Genomic DNA, 17,924 nt, shown 5'->3' on the forward strand with positions numbered 1-17,924 from the left:
TTACCTGCTTAGAGGCAAAGGCAATGGGAGCAGCAGCAGAAGTGAGGCAGGGCTGATGGGAACGATGTTTCAGAATAAGCTGTCGCTGTGCAGTCAAGCCCAGGTGTCAAGGTGGGAGACGCGCCACAGAGGTCTCCTGAGGAGCTCACTGCTCTAACAATAGCCTGATGTTAAAAATAAAATGCCCAGCCCCTTCAGGGGACCTTTTTGCTTTCCTGAAAACCTTCTAGGCCAGCCTACCCGTAAGGTCCACTGAACACTCTTCTGGGTTTTAAAAGTCTCAGTCCCATTTTCCATGTGTGTGATAAGGTTACTTTCTCTCAGGGGACTTAGGTCCAGGCTGGCAGCCTGATGTCCCCGGTGGCCTGGATGGGGACTCCCCTCCCAGCATTCCCGGACCCACTTTCAGCAGTCATCTCCTTCTGGAGTCTTGGATCCCTCTTGTGCTGCTGCCAGGAGACTGCTGTGTGAAGGTTTGATAGAAATCTCGCCGAGGAGTGCAATAAATATCTGTGTGTCCTCCTGTACAGCAATTCTCCCCCTTTCTTGGATAAGAAAACCCTGATTTCCCTTGGGAACTTTCTCTTCTCCTGGAAAGACATGGAAATGAAGGTGCCATCCCTGCCAGCCCCCTTCGGCCCACTGACACACTACCAAGCAGGGGCCTCTCGGCACGAGTCAGGCAAACCAATCTCTCTCTTGGTCCTGAGTGCAGTGACACAGACAGGAATGTGCGCAGAGCTGACAAGTGGCAGTTCTTTGCGGAGACTTTCCACATTCCCAGAGCTGCCTTCACCCCTTTCCTTCCTGAGGCTTAATTGTTCAACATTTCCTTTGACTCTGAGCTACCTAGAATACTTCCAATAACTTTTTTTGCTTAAGTTTGTTAGTTCTGATTGTTTGCATCCAAAAAACCCTAATTAACACATAGAGTGTATTTGATAATGTCTTCTATTGAGCAGTTTTGGAAAAGTGTCCTTTTACGATGTCAGTTCAAAATAATGAGACAGGACGTGCAGTTAAAGCTCTGGTTTCCAGTTCACATGGAAACAGACTGTGCTTTTCCAGGAGACTCTTGCTTTATTAAGACTATTAGTCCTTTTTTGCCCAGCACTGATAGGTGGTCAGGATAAATGGCCACAAAGATAATGGGTCTTTGACCTTGATTATCATTATGTGATTTTTTACCTTTCTTCTCAGTGGGAACAGATGATGTTGAATTCACAGCTCTTCTTCAACTTGTTTTATTGACAAACAAAAATAGAAGAAATAGATTTATTTAAATCTAATTACAGAAAAAAAAATATGATTCGAAGCTTCCTAAATCTAACGATTATTTACCCAAAAAGTCTAGTGTTCTACAAAATCACAGAGATCCCTAAGTGGGGTAATAAGCTCTTCTTGACTCATAAATAACCCATTTGCTTCCAGTTCTTTAGGCTTGTGCTGCTCCACTTGAAGCCATACAGAGCAATCCTCAGGGAATAAAGCCTTTGGTGGCAGCAAGAAAAGAATAGGGCTATAACTATACCACTTGAAAAACATGGGAAATAGGAGGCACTTACTGAATCTCTGCACTGGAGCATATGCTTGTAAATACTGGGGAGTGATTTTATTTTAGAAATGAGATATCCTGGGAGCTTCTAATTCTGTAAACTAGTAGCTTATACTGAGAAATACGATCATTCTCAAAATACTTGCCTGTTCTTATTTTCAGATGATTGCCCACAGGGAAAACTTAAGAGACTCTACGAGCTTTTAGAACTAGCAAATGGGTTCAGAAAGTTTCCCTGATTCCAAGGCAATAGTGTTCTCCTATACCAGTCATAACAAATTAGAAAATGTAATGGCAACAAAGATCCCTTCACAATATCATAAAAAAAAACCAAGGACATAAATCTATTAGCTTTCAATATCAACATATATCAAAAACTGTTTACTGTTACAGAAATGTTAGAGAATTTTGTGTGCACAGATCTCACTGATTTTCAGATTGAATTTCATGAAAAGCCAAATCTTGTTAACTTGTCAGGAAGTGGAAAGACAAACACTTTTCCGGGGGGAAAGAGCAGATTCTGCCTAATGTTGAAGGCTCGACATCAGGAAAATGATTATGTGCAAAACAGGACTTAATTCCAAGGATCCCCTTCAGAAGAACATGTACAAAGGTGTTATGTTAGAACTTTTTCCTAAGTTGCTAGAGGATTTTATTTGAAGAATTTCATTCTTTTCTTATCAGACTGAGATGTTGGATAGAAATTAAGATGCCTATGGTTATTTTTGTTGGGATAAGTGATATCCTCTGAGATTTACTTTAACTGGAAAGAAAATGCCAGCTAATTTCTTATTTTTATCCACCGTAGAAAGGCAGTGATTAAAAGCACAAATTCAGTAGTTCCATTGTCTGGATCCAGACTTTGTCATTTATAACTGAAAGCCAAGTTACTTAAGCTCTCTTAGCCTCAGTCTCTTCTTCCCTGGAAAAACAAGGGTGATAATGGTACCTCCCTTTAGGGTATTGGGGATTTAGGAAAGACAATCAAACCTGTCTCCAGGGGCGGACCTAGGTTTTGTGGAGCCAGAGGCTTATATTTTTTAGGGATCTCTTTAAAGAATACAAAATAAGTTATATGGCTAGAGGAAGTCCCAGCAGCTGAAATTTCGTTACCTTCAAGGTACCTCTACCTCTGCCTTCCTCCATTCTCCATGCTAGGAATCAAAGGAGAGAGTAGACACAGAAGTCAGACATTTAACAATTCAAAATCCAAAAGGTTCTAAAGACCAAAAGTGGTTTTGTGTCTCACTTGACATCAAAATACAACATCATTTAAACTCACGTGGCAGTGAAATCTGATCTGATGTGATAGAGTCATAATTTATCCAACTCTCTGTGAACATGTATACCTTTTATTGCAGAAATGAAATATGCCTGATGATGGGGAGTTGTCCCAAAACCTGCAGAAGAACCATATAACCTTTTTAATATCTGAAAACTTCTGAATTTTGAAATGCACCTGGCCTCACAAGCTTTAGATAAGGAATTGTGGACAGTGTTGGGTTTCTTACCAACACAGCTGAATTGAGAAACACGTTGGAAGTCCAGAAGCAAGAGGCAGAGGTCTCCAGAGCAAGCTCTGTGCTTGGAGGGGCAGAGAGCCCCTGGGCTGGAGAACAGGCCTCCCTGGGGAAGGAGTTGCAGCTGCGGCCTTCCTTCTCTCAAACTCATTAACTCTCCCAAACTTCTCCTAAGGAGAAAGAAATTATGTAAGGGGCAGATTTGAAAAGCCCAAAGAGTGATTCCCAAATGTTTCCTTCTAGGGAGTCAAGAAAAACATAGACATAAATATTCCCCACTCACAATGGAGTTATTATGAAGTTTAAATAAAACCATGAAGTATGGCCTTGTTCCTGACCATTAGGAAGCCTCGGTAAATGCTGTCATTGTTACACATTAACTTCATGTGTTGCAATCATTTCCCTCTGGCCTCAGTCTCAGGTCAGTCTGACCCTCTCCAATTCTGGTCTCTCTTGGCAGCCGAGGAGGCTGTTTAGAAGAGTTAGTATCCCCCTCAAGAAGAGTACTGGCCCTTAAGTTATAGATTTCATCTTATGATGTCGTTTTATCTCTCCTTCTCTTGTATTTTCTTTGTCCTGATTTTCTTTGTTCTTTTTTTAATCTCAGCAAGCTTTTAAAAAAAAAATATTTTATTTATTTATTTTTAGAGAGAGGGGAAAGGAGAGAGTAAGAGAGGGAGAGAAACATCAATGTGTGGTTGCCTCTCACACACCCTTAGCTGGGGACCTGGCCAGCAACCCAGGCATGTGCCCTGACTAGGAATCGAACTGGCGACACTTTGGTTTGCAGGCCGGTACTCAATCCACTGAGCCACACCAGTCAGGGCTTGTCCTGATTTCTTTACCCACTTATTTTATGTTTACTTTATCTGGTTACATTTTATTTATTTTAAAATTTTGTGTGGTTTTATTAACTACTTTAAATCCTTTCTGGAACAAGGATGAGTGTAATTAAATAAATAAAAAGAATTCAAAGATGTCAGGCATATTTGCTACTTATTCCACATAAAATATAGATGAACTCAGTCAAGCATGGAGGAGAAATCCAGTGATTAAGATGTCTTGCATGACTGAAATGCAGTGGAAGAGATAACCTTCATATCAGATATTTTTGTATCCAAGTACCTTCTGGCTCCCTTTAAAGGTATTAATGAAGTATATCATTTTATTTTATGAGACATGCCTAATGAATCACTTTTTTAGAATGAAATAAATCATTGGATTGCGGAAGAAGGAGAAGGGAAGTATGAAGCTTTTGGGTAAATAAAACATAGCTATATGAAATTAGAATTAGGAATTAACCCATTCTGACATAATTATTTTTACTTTATTATAAGAAAAAATTAATATATGTCCATTGTAGATTTTTTAGAAAATAGAGATTAATGCAAAAGAAAATAACTTAAAAGTTGGCCTGGCCAAATCCTTCAACTCTGAGATCATTGTTAACATCTTGATGTAGTACATCCACCAAGTTTTTATTTGCATAGAAATTCTTTATTTCTCTTAAGTAGGATCATATTTGATTTATTGTTTTATTACTTTCTTTTTCAGTTAACTGCAGATCCTAAATATCTTCCCATGCTACTAAATAATCCTTTTAAATAACTTTTGTAGCATAAGTAATACATTCTCATAGTAATATGTTTAAATAATCAGAGAAGGAAAACTCTGATTCCAAAAAACCTCCGCTGCCTTGCGGCATACCTCTTCTGGGGAAAGGCTAAGGGAGTAAACCCTGACAGAAAATCCGGAGCCGGAGTCCCTAAGGCGGTTTGACGTTGTAGTCAACACCGGCAACTCCTGCGGCGCACCTGAAGCCAAGCTGTATCGACTCCGTCTTTCCCTTGGACCCTTCAGCTGCGAAGAGAGGGGGGGACTGCTGCATGGGCAACAGCAGACCCTCCATATCACCCTGCCCAGGCTCTGTAGCTTCAGCTCCACTGGAGAGGACACTCCAGCGTCATCGCAAGATGTCGATTCAACACGGGAGGAGACAGATGCCGTGTCACTCCCGAGTCGGACTGCACAGCCATTCTCGGCGGTGCAGATAGACACTTAAGAAGCTACACCATCGTCTCTCGAGACGGACGGCTGCCGACGACGACGATGTTTAAATAATAGAGAATTGTATACAGAAAATATCCTATTTTAAATATCTCACCAACACCCCATCTTAAATATGATATAAAACTAAAATTATGAATGAAAAAACTGATATACTTGATGTCATTAAAAGAAAAAATGTACACAGCAAAAGACAAATCACCAAACATAAACAACAAATGACAAACTGGGAAAAATATTTTCAATGGAGATGACACATAACTAACTAACTTTGTAATTATGCAAAAACCTTTTACAAAAAAAAAAAAAGATGTTCAAGAACCAGTATATTTGTAAAAATGTGATTAAGATGTGGTTGGCACTTCACTGATAAAGAAATGCAAGTGGCTAAACAAACAAAACAAAAAACAAAAGAAAATAAATTTTAAAAGTCATAAAAAACCTGCTATCCCATTCATAAAGAAGTGTAAATTAAAACGAAAACAGATGTGTTTGGTAATATTCATTTTTCAGATGATGTGATGACTCTTCTCAATCACAGTGGGAGAGGAAATTGGTGCAGCCTTTTTTGAAGGGAAAATTGGTATATCAACATTCTAAATACACATACTTTGTCCCACACAGTTATGTAAAGAGAAATGTACAAGGATATTTGTTACGGTAATGTTTGAATGTCAAGTTCTCATGTTTAAATAAACTTTTCAGAAACAGCATGCAAAATCATGCCTTGGAATTACTTAGATTAACCACTAGATGTCACAATTGTTCCACAAAAATATAGCTACAGCTTGCTGGATCAATTGAATTTGAAGACTGAAAAAAACTTTTTCATATATACGTCCTATTCTGAGCCTTCCCCCACACAGAACAACAGTGCGTGGCACCATATCTGACTGTCCATCAGTCTAGCTAACATTGTAAACCCCGCCCTGGTGATTACCTAAGGGTCCACAGCATCCAACTTACAGGCCCACCTAAGCTGGTTAACAGTGGCTATTCCATATGAGGGGCTAGGCTAAGCGCAGGCTCAGACCTTGCTAAATCTGCTCAAACAACAGCTGAGCCCAGCCCCGTACCTCTCACTGAGTGGCCCCAGGCCTGGCACTAGCAGCAGCCATCAGCAGATCGCTTTATAGTTTACACCACGGGGCCCCAGACAGAACACAGGTGGAGGCTTAACTTGGCCTGTACCACCTGGGAAACCCCAGGCCCTGTGCACCCAGTGGGCAGTTACAGACAATGTCAGAGCACCACCCAACCACCTCCACAAGTCATGGATAGAGGTAGTTGCTGGCCAGGGATCACAGCCAGTCCTAACAGCTATCTGTCTTGGGTAAATCCTTTCCACTGATTGGCTGATGGCAATCAAGACTCATCTACAAGAAGAGGGAGTACTCAGCCCACACTAAGGGTGTACCCCAAGTACACAACTTGGAAGATAGAGGAGGCTGTGCCATTGGACCATTCAGGACACCTATTACATTAGGCCACCCTAAAAAGATATAAAGTCAAAGCAGCTCTACCTAATATGCAGAAACAAACACAGGGAGGCTGACAAATTGAGGAGACAAAGAAACATGGCCCAAATGAAAGAACAGATCCAAACTCCAGAAAAAGAACTAAACAAAATGGAGATAAGTAATCTTATCAGGTGAAGAGTTCAAAACACTGATTGTAAGGATGCTCAAATAACTAATTGGGTACTTCAACAGTATAAAAAAGACCCAGGCAGAAATGAACATAATACTAACTGAAATAAAGAACAATTTACAGGGAATCAGCAACAGAGCGGATGAAGCAAAGAACCAAATCAAACACTTGGAACATAAGGAAGAAAAAGGCATCCAATCAGTATAGCAAGAAGTAAAAAGAATCCAAAAAATTGAGGCTAGTGTAAGGAGCCTCTGGGACAACATCATACATTCCAATATTCACATCATAGGGGTGCCAGAAGAAGAGAAAGAGCACGAAATTGAAAACCTATTTGAAAAAACAATTTTAAAAAAACTCCCCTAATTTGGTGAAGGAAATAGACATACAAGTTCAGGAAGCACAGAGTCCCAAACAAGACAAATGTAAAGAGGAACACACCAAGACACATTATAATTAAAATGCCAAAGGTTAAAGATAAAGAGACTCTTAAAAGCAGCAAAGAGAAAAGAAGAGTTACCTACAAAGGAGTTCCCATAAAGCTGCAGCTGATTTCTCAAAAGAAACTTTGCAGGCTAGAAGGGATTGACAAGTATTCAAAGTGATTAAAAGCAAGGACCTACAACCTAGATTACTCTATCCAGCAAAACTATCATTTAGAATGGAAGGGTAGAAAAAGTGCTTTCCAGACAAGGTAAAGCTAAAGGAGTTCATCATCACCAAGCCCTTATTATATAAAATGTTAAAGAGGCTTACTTGAGTAAAAGAAGAAGATCAAAACTATGAACATTAAAATGGCAATAAATAAGTATCAACAATTGAATTTAAAAAACAAACTAAGCAAACAAGCAGAACAGAAACAGAATCATAGGTATAGAGACATTGGAATGGTGGCCAGTGGGAGGGGGGTCTGGGGAAATGGGGGAAAAGGTGAAGGGATTAAGAAGTACAAATTGGTAGTTACAGAATAAGGAGGGGGGATGTTAGGAGCAAGTATAGGAAGTGAAGTTGCCAAAGAACTTATATACATAATCCATGGACATGAACAAAGAAGTAGGGCTCACCTGAGAGAGTGAAGGGTGCTGGGTAGAGTGGGGCAGAAGGATAAAAATTGGGACCACTGTAATCAAATAATCAATAAAAAAATTTTCTCATAAGGAAGTCTCAGTGGGTTTTTACATGCTTTTACAAGGCTTTAGCATAAAATTCACTGAAATTGGGTAGGTTCATATGCTATGACTTAGGAGTCCCCAGGAGGAACTCAGGCATCAAAGAACCTCACCTCTAGCACATATAATACCTAAAATTTCGCTATGAAGATTAATTTTGAAGACTTTAACAGTTTCCTGTCTTTCGGAGTGGAATAGTAAGTTTAAATGGTGCAACCATTCAAACACCTGCTGAATGGTTTTAAAGATTCATCAGGTTAAAAATGAGTGTGGTGATATCACAGAAGGAAGAGATGGTTCTTAGCCTGTGCTCTGCATGTCCATTTTATTGTCCTTAAAACTAAATGACACAATTCAGTGTGATCTTGCTGCTGAGAAGTGTGAATACATTGGGAAGCCTAAGAACTTAGACAACATTTAGCTTATCAAAATCCATATTTCCACAGGTATTTCCTATGCTCTTATGTCAAGCTGCATACTTTGTTTTGTTTTGTTTTTGCTTTATATTTTATGTCCATCTAAAATAAATAGGCACAGATATATTAGGAAACATATATCACTTGTTTCTATACTAATAAACTAATTACTAAGGCAAATATTGAAACCAAATCCACATTTAGTTTTGATTAAGGAATCCCAAATATAAGAATTACATGTAGACATAGAGCTAAAAAAAAATGTTTGGTCTTAAACTAAGAATTTCTTCACCAAAAAAGAAGCAGAAGATGCAAATTAAACAGAAAATCAAATCAATGCTGATAGGTGATAACTTTTAGAAACAGCTGCTCATTAATTTAGTTTCATATCAAGTATAAAATAAACTCATCATGATAAAAAGGGCTTAGCAGACATTCTGTCAAAACAGAACGTGGGACTTCCAGCCAAGATGGAGGCCTAGACAGACAGGCTGCATCTTTCTCCACAACTAAGAAGGAATACAACTACCTCAAAACTAGAGACAACCATAAGTTTCAGAAAATCAAGCTGCATGGAAGTACAACATAGATATAAAGAAGAAATACTCACCCAGACAGGTGAGAGGGGTTGAACAGGGGTGGAGAGGATGTGGGGTGGCGGTGGCAGCAGCGACAGTGGCAGGCTGGCCGAAAGTCCAGTCACCCATTTTAAAAAGTAGGGAGGGACACCTGGGAAGCGCTCCCAGCACCAGACCAGGCCACAGAACTCACGGTTCCATCGCTGGGGAAAATAAAGCCTCATTGCTTCTCACTATGCAAACAAGTGGGGGTTGGGGTGGAGGAAGAAACTGCCAGTCTCTCAGCCGAGTCCGCTTGTTTAAAGGGCCCCCATGGTCCTAGAACGTCCACAGACCCACCCACTCTGGGAACTATGGCCAGGACATCAGCAAGAGAGGCGCCAGTCCCATACGGAAGTGGGAGAAGTGCCTGGAAAGGGGTGAGTGCTGAGCAAGCAGCATTGTTCCCTCTCAGACCCCTACCCCACATACAGCACCACAATGTGGTGAAACTGGTTGCTGTACTAACAAATACTTAAGGCTCAGCCCCTTAAATGTAACAAGTGTGACAACTATACCTAAGACACAGAGGCAAACAAACACAGGAGCCAGTCAAGATGAGCAGACAGAGAAGTATGGCCCAAAAGAGGGAACAGATCAAGGTTCCAGTGGGAGAACTAAGCGACAAGGAGCTAGCCAACCTAATAGACATTGAGTTCAAAACACTGGTGATAAAGATGCTCACAGGCTTGACAGATATGCTTAAGTATGGCAAACACATAAGGGAAGAAGTGAAGGCTATGCTAAATGAAACGAAGGAAAATTCACACAAAACTAATGGTGAAGGGAAGGAAACTGGGGTTCAAATCAGTGATTTGGAACATAAGGAAGAAAAAAAACAGTCAAACACTACAGAATGAAGAAACAAGAATTGAAGAAAATGGGACTTCCGGCCAAGATGGAGGCTTAGACAAACATGCTTGGTCTCCTTCTACAACTAGAGAGGAATACAACTACTTCAAAACAAAAGATAACTAGAAATTCCAGAAAAGAAAGCTACACAGAAGCCCAACGTATGAAGTTATAAACCAGCGGCGCCCTTTGGGCAGGTAAGAAGAGCGAAAGGGGGCGGTGCTGTTTGTGGTAGCACCAGGGACAGCGGCAGGAAGAGTAATCTCAGCTGCAGTCTAACCCCGGCAGCTTGCGACCCCAACGCTGGGAAAAGCAGCCACCGCATCACCTCGAATGGTGAGGCCCAGAGGACGGGAGGACAGATCCCGGTCTCCTAGCGGAATAACTGCAGGAATCCATCTTGGACCCCCGCCCCCACACAAAGCGCCATGGCGCTGCGAAATAGGTTGCGGATAGCCACTGGTCGCTGGGCAGTGACGACAAAGTGCCACAGCGCGGCGAAAAATGTTGCGGATCACAGCCGGTCGCTGGGTTGTGACGAGTACACAGACACTGCCCCCTATAGCCGGCCCAAGAAAACAAAACGCATCTGTCAAAATGAGGCAGACAACTATAGAAATCCCGGTGGCACAGCTCACCAGGCAACAGATGAAGAACCTGACAGATGAACAAATAAGAAACCTGTCAGAGGCTCAGTTCAGGGCCACTGTTATCAGGTGGCTTACAGAATTAACAAAAGATCTGGAAAAAGATAAGAAAGAATTGAAAAACACTCATACTGAAAGGAACAAAACCACATATGAGACAGATGGTGAGGAAATAAAATCCAGAGTTCAAATAAAAAAACCAGAACATAGAGAAGGAACAAACAGTCAACCAGTGCAGAGAGAGGAAATGGGAAGCAAGGAAAATGATGAGAGGATCAGAAACCTCTGGGACAGCTATAAGAAATCCAACATACGGATGATCAGATTGCCAGAGGGTGAAGAAGAAGAACTAGAAATTGAAAAATTAAGTGAAAATATAATAAAGCAGAACTTCCCAAACTTGGGGAAGGAAATAGACTTACAGGTCCAGGAAGCACAGAGAGTTCCAAAACAACTGGGCCCAGGGAGAACCACTCCAAGACACATTATAATCAAAATGTCAAAAGTTAAAGATAAAGAGAGAATCTTAAAAGCAGCAAGAGAGAAGAAAAGAATCATGTACAAAGGGGTCCCAATTAGACTATCAGCTGACTTCTCAAGGGAGACCCTGCAGGCAAGAAGGGACTGGCAAGAAATATTCAAAGTAATGAAAATCCAAAACCTACAACCACAAATACTTTATCCAGTGAAGCTGTCATTCAGAATAGAAGGGCAGAGAAAGTGCTTCCAGGACAAAATAAAACTGAAAGAGTTCATTAGATCCAAACCACTGTTATATGAGATGTTAAAGGGACTGGTTTAGAAAAAGGAGGATCAAAACTATGAACATTAAAACAAAAACTGCATCACAACAACCAACAACAGAAGCTAGGGAATTGAAACAAAGGCAAACTAAACAGGCAACGAGAGTGGAAAAAGAACTATAGGTATGGGGAGCATATTGGGGGGAGGTCAGCAGGGAAGGGGAAGGGGGAGAGGGAGGGAGATGGTATAGGAATTAAGAAACATCGTAGGAGGGAATGGAATAGACAGAGAGAGGTTGAGAAGAACTATATGCACAACCAATGGACATGGACTAAAAGGGGGGGACAAGGGGAGGGAGGGGGGCCACCGGGTGGAGGGGAGCAGAGGGAAGGGAAATTGGAACAAATTAACACTGTAATCAATAAAACACATTAAAAAAAAAAAGAATTGAAGAAGATGAGGAGAAGCTTAGGAACCTCTGGGACAACTTCAAACATGCCAACACCTAAATCATAGGGGTGCCAGAAGGAGAAGAGGAAGAACAAGAAATTGAAAACTTATGTAAAAAAATAATGAAGGAAAACTTCCCAAATTTGGAGAAGGAAATAGACATACAAGTCCAGGAAGCACAGAGAGTCCCGAAAAAGCTAGACCCAAAGGGGGCCACACCAACACACATCACAATTAAAATGCCAAAGTTGCAAGATACAGAATCTTAAAAGCAGCAAGAGAAAAGAAGAGAATTAACTACAAAGGAGCGCCTATAAGACTATCAGCTGATTTCTCAAAAGAAACTTTGCAGGCAAGAAGGAACTGGCAAGAAGTATTCAATGTGATGAAAAGCAAGGACCTACAACCAAGACTACTCTATTCAGCAAAGCTATCATTTGGAATGGAAGGGCAGATAAAGTGCTTCCCAGACAAGGTAAAGCTAAAGGAGTTCATCATCACCAAGCCATTGTTATATGAAATGTTAAAGGGACTGATTTAAGAAAAAGAAGATCAAAACTATGAACATTAAAATGACAACAAACTCACAACTATCAACAACTGAATCTAAAAAATAAAAACAAAATCCAACTAAGCAAACCAGAGCAGGAACAGAATCATAGGTATGGGGATCATCTGGACGGTTATCATCTGGGAGGGGGAGGGGGAGACATGGGGAAATGGTGCAGGGATTAAGAAGCATAATTGGTTGCTACAAAATAGACAGGGGAAAGTTAAGAATAACATAGGAAAGAGTGAAGCCAAGGAACCTATATGCACAACCCATGGACATGACCTAAGGGGGGTGGGATTGCTGGAGGGAAGCGGGTACTGGGCAGAGGGGGAGCAAAGAGAAAAGAAATTGGGAAAACTGTAACAACATAATCAATAAAATATACTTAAAACAACAAAAAAGGATGCCGTCCTTGCTTCTCTTTACTGCTCCCTAGTTTCATGTCTAGCCTCACAAAAATTGATTTGCAATCAAGATATATGTTTTTAAAAACTCAGAAAATTTAAGAAGTCTATTAAAGTTTGTAAAAAAGAGATAAAGGTGCCTCTTTTTTATGAATAAAAATGTAAACTCGCCCCCCCCCAAAAAAAACCAGAATGTTAAATATCAAAACCGAAGGTGCAGCTGCTTTTTAAAGATTTTTCATTAGAAAGGAATTATGTTTAGGTGATATTTGTAAGTATATTTAGCCATAGATACGTGTCAATTCCTAATGCCTTCTGTTCATGGTATTGAACAGAACCATTTTCAAATCAGGTTTACACGCTTATTTGAATTTATCCTGCAGAATTACTTTTTTTTTGCATTGATATAAAAAATACAAACAGCCTATTATCAATTTTCTCTAGCCTAACCTGTAGGCTCAACAAAATTAAAATGTGTGTAACCTTAGACACTTCAAAAAGAGAAAAGTAAATCTATCTGTTGAGCTTGTGGACAAATCTTTAAAAGCTAGAAATGACATTGGTGCCCTGTCTCCTGTCCTTTCCCCCCTTGCCTCAGAGTAAAACCCACTCACAGCTCAGGCACTTGATGGGCAGGGCTTATAAGTGACAAAATTGGAATGCCTCTTCCAGACCCATGTCATGGTCCATATCTCCTGCCCCAGGAGCATAGGGTTAGGGCTGTGTCTTTATCCTAATAAGATAGAAGAACAGTGCAGTAGCTCTAAACTGGCAAGGCTGGGTCTTTTCTTCCCTTCAATTTCTCTCTTTTTCATATTACTGGAGAACTATGCCAATACTGACCCTTCTCTCTTACAGACCAGGTGTCTCCTAAGTGGAATGCACTCACAATGATCCACCAGGGCAGTGGTTGGCAAACTCCAGCATAGCCAAGTCTACCACTGCTGTTTCAGTTTTGTTTGTTTTTTTTCCCTGATATTTTTTATTGTGGTCAAATATACATAATGTAAAGTTTACCATCTTAACCATTTCTTAGTATATACAGTTCACTGTTACTGAGTACATTCCTCATGTTGTGCAACCCTCAACCAGGGCTGGGTCCTTTTTTAGTGTCTCCTGCACCTACCCCAAGTCCTGTCCATGAGGATGGAGCCATTTTGTCACTGGGCCCTTCTCCCAAGGTTGTTACATCAGAAGTGTTATTTTTCATTTTCATATTTCCCTCAAAAATCCTAGTAGAAGAGGGGCAGTAGGTCTTAAACTATTGGCTCAATTACTTCATCTTATACAGGAAGGCCAGTTTACCCAGAGAATGGCCATAGTTATACTTTGTTTCCTTGAATTCTTAATGCATTTTGCCTGGAAACAACATACTTATCCAAACCCAAACATTTGCATGGACTTGGCTTTTGATTTTTCTAGGGACACAAACCACCTACAAAGGAAACTTCTGATACACAGTATACCTGCTTCACAGTCTTCATTCTCTACCCCAACATTAGTTAACAGTAAACAGAACTTAAAACCATTGCATACTCACAACCACATTTTAAAAGAAGTGAGGCAGATGTTATTGGTCTCAACATACAGACATAGACACTGAGAAATAGGAATGGGGAGTTTCAGACACCTACCCAATGTTGCCCAGCTGGTAAGACAAGATGCAGAACTACCTAGTTCTCTGACTCCACGTCCATTTTGCTCTCTGCTGCTTCCTCCTCCAAAAGGAGACGAGAAAGATGGCCGGATCTCACATATGTATGCCTCTCTTAATCAAATCTCTGGGTTTGTTTTCTCTTCAAGTCCACCGAGGGAGTGTGATTGCGAAATCTCAAGTTCCACATACAATTCATTCTCATTATTGGTGGATTCCATTATTTATAAATTGACCTACTCACTAAAATTTTATTTTTTACCCCAAAATCAGTCTTCATGGGCTTTCGTGGTCATTCGGGGACTCCCACAAAGCAGCAAAAATTTGAAGGGTTCAACTTGAATGTTCCCAGCTGAGGTCAAACAAGGCAACACTCTGCCTTCTTGTTTCAGCTCTCACACTGTCAAGTATGTTTGTTTTTGTGATCTGTTTAATGCCACGTTTTTCACATTTTTTTTCACTTTTTGTTGGTGATTTTGATGTTTAAAAGGACCTTATGGCATAGAGCTAAACTGCTGTACAGTGTTTTAAAAGTGCAAGAAATCTGTGATGCACCTTATGTAGAAAACACGCGTTAGATCAGGCATGAGCACTGTTAGCCATGAATTCAATGTTAATGAATTAAAAGTATATATCAGATAAAGTATATTTAAACGGAAACACACATAAAGCAAGGTTATGTATTGATCAAATGATGGAAATGTTGTCAGCAAAGGTTTCCAGGAACCTAGGTCTGTATTTCTCCCAAGAGCAAGGGTTCAGTATTCACTAATTCAGTGTTCATGGTGACCTTATAGAACACAACTACTGTGGATAATGGACTCGATCGAATTTAGACACAAACTACACATGTCAGTTTGAGCTACAGCATCTCAATCTTCTGTAATATCTTGACTCCCTGTCCTCTCCCTATGATGTGGACAACTTAAGGACTGGTTTGGGTTTAGTTAATTGGTGCTCCATTATCACCCTTTCTTTTTTTTTTTTTTTTCTTTTTCTTTTTCTGGTATTAACAGTTTATTACAGGTTAAGGAGACAATAGAGCCCAGAGGATTTTAGTAATGGTAAGATTTAATAAGCATCAAGCCCTTAATCTAAAGAGCACACCTTTTCAAGTTTACTTGGAGCATTACTCCCAAGTTGACTAAGTGGGATATGAAAACCTCAGAAAGCTGCCCAAAGAAAACAGTTTGGGCCACATTCTGTACCTTAAAGCAATAAAATGGAGATCTAGAATAAATGTTTAACCAGGGGAAAAACCCCTATCACCAGGAAGTTTAAAAATAGATATTAAATCAATAGAATTGGATTTTTAAAACAAACTAGTCTTCTAATTTAAAAATAAGGTATATTTACCTCACACATCTCTCTCTTTTCCTCCCCAAATACCACTATACTGGCAGGAAAGGACTCACAAGATGATTACCTTTAAGGACAAAATTAAGATGAAATGAGATAGCAGTCAATAAGATAATTTGAAAATCTTTGGCAGACAGAAGCTGGTACGACAGTTGACTACATTAGCAGAACAGAGGGAGAGAAAATCGGAATCACCCTTTCTTTCAAAGTAATGAATAAGAAAGTATGTTTCCCTTACTGTGTGTAGTTATTTTGGAGCTGGCTCAAAACATGAGGCTATTTGTCTGGTCACTTCATAAGGTTTTAAATTTATATTCCCTCAAACCAGAGAAGGTCTTGACGCTTTGATGGGAACATTGGAAAAGTCCCTTGTCCCAAGTTATCAAAAAGGGCACCAAGAAAAAAAGAAAATATATATGTGTACACACACACACACATATGTATATATATATATAATTTTAGAGAGAGGGAAGGAAGGGAGAAAGAAAGGGAGAGAAACATCAATGTGTGGTTGCCTCTAGCTTGCTCCCAACTGGGGATATATATTTTTAAATTATATATTCTAATTATCTTCATATCTCCTTGAAGAAACAGGGAAACCCAGTGACCTCCTTGTTTCTGGAATCAGGAAGAACAGAACTACTCTACATCAAGTAGCTAATACTTAAGAGCATTGCTAATTTTCTTAGTTTCTCCTAATGGCTCCAACAGAAATAATAAGTCATGAGGATCCTGGCAAAAGTGATAACAGTTGTGACGTAAATCCATAGCTATCTGTAAAATGTAGAGCAAAAATAGAGATCTGTTTTTATAAACTTATTTTTATAACCAGCAGCCATATCATTTGGGATCTCACATCGGGACTTATGAATAACAATCATAGTGAAACCAGGCATACTGTATGAGGTGTTTTATCTGCCTTTCTTCACAAAAACACCTGCTTCTCACAGTGATAACCCCAGGGGTAGATGGCAGTTTTTGCTGCAGATGGAAAGTAAGTAATTTTCCCATTGCAAGGCAAGTAAGAGGCAGTTGGGATAAAATCACAACTCTGCATGCCTCCAAGGCTGATGTACTGCCTTCCTGAGTGCCCTCATGCAGGACCAGCTACATCATTTGTGGAGTCCAGCACCAAATGAAAATGCAGGGTCCCTAGTTCAAAAATTAAGAATTTCAAGGCAGTGACCACAGAATATTAAACCAAGAGCAGGACCCTTCTGAGCACAGGGCCTTGTGTGAATGCGCAGGTCTCATGCCCATGAAACCAGTCCTGCTCTGATGTCACAATTCCTTCAAAAAGCACAGATCTGGTGGAAACTCGGGGTGGGGGCGGTGTATGCTTCTGCCCAGCTACCCTTGGTATAGCGATTCAAGTCTGTGCCACTGTGGAAGCATTCCTAATTCTCTTGGCAGTCTGAGTGGCTTCGTTTCTAACAAAAAATTCAGAGGCATCTGTAGAAATAAAAACAAATATATAAACACAGACAGGCTGCCAGACTCTTGATATGAGACTGACAATAACAGGATTTCAAAGTAAAACATAAGAGTAAGATGATTTTTTTTCTTTGCCATTTTTCTTTTGACATCTTAAAAGTCTTAATAAAGTGAACTTTTGTCCATTATTCTTTCACAATATCACTTCTAAGGACACAGAATTTCACTTGAGCTGAACTTCATTGACCACGAGGTGCTAGGACTTTCTTACTTCCTGCTCTGTTCCTTGTCAAAGCTAGCTTAATTCCATGGCCTTTGTGGTTCTACCTGGGCAAGTTTACTCATCTCTCCCTAGTCTACTTTCTCCACCTCAGTGCTTGACAAGTTGTACAGGCCACATGGAGAGAGAAGCAGCCTAAAAAGAGTAGGAAGCCCTGACCAGTGTGGCTCCGTGGGTTGGGTGTCTGCCGGTTCTACCTGTCGGGGCACACGCCTGGGTTGTGGGCTCAGGTGCATGGGGAAGGCAACTGATCAAGGCTTCTCTCTTACATTAATATTTCTCTCCCTCCCTTCCCCTCTCTCTAAAATTTAAAAAAATGTTTTTTTTTTAATAGTAGGAAAAGTTGGCTTTTGGTGTTTTGTATTGTTGTGCCATTTTCTACTTGGGTCACATGTTCTTCCATGAATCTCCTTTATCCCGCAACCAAGAAGCCCAGTGTCCTTAGGCCTCTTCCGCCTGGGAGCCCGAAACCACCTTGTTTGGCCCCTTTTCAGGCCAAGTGTTAGCAAAGCAATCAGATTACATGCACTGTACTGAAATGTCAACACAATTC

This window comes from Furipterus horrens, unplaced genomic scaffold (genome assembly GCF_987537825.1).
Source record: "Furipterus horrens unplaced genomic scaffold, mFurHor1.1.pri manual_scaffold_9, whole genome shotgun sequence".
In the NCBI taxonomy this organism is placed as follows: Eukaryota; Metazoa; Chordata; class Mammalia; order Chiroptera; family Furipteridae; genus Furipterus; species Furipterus horrens.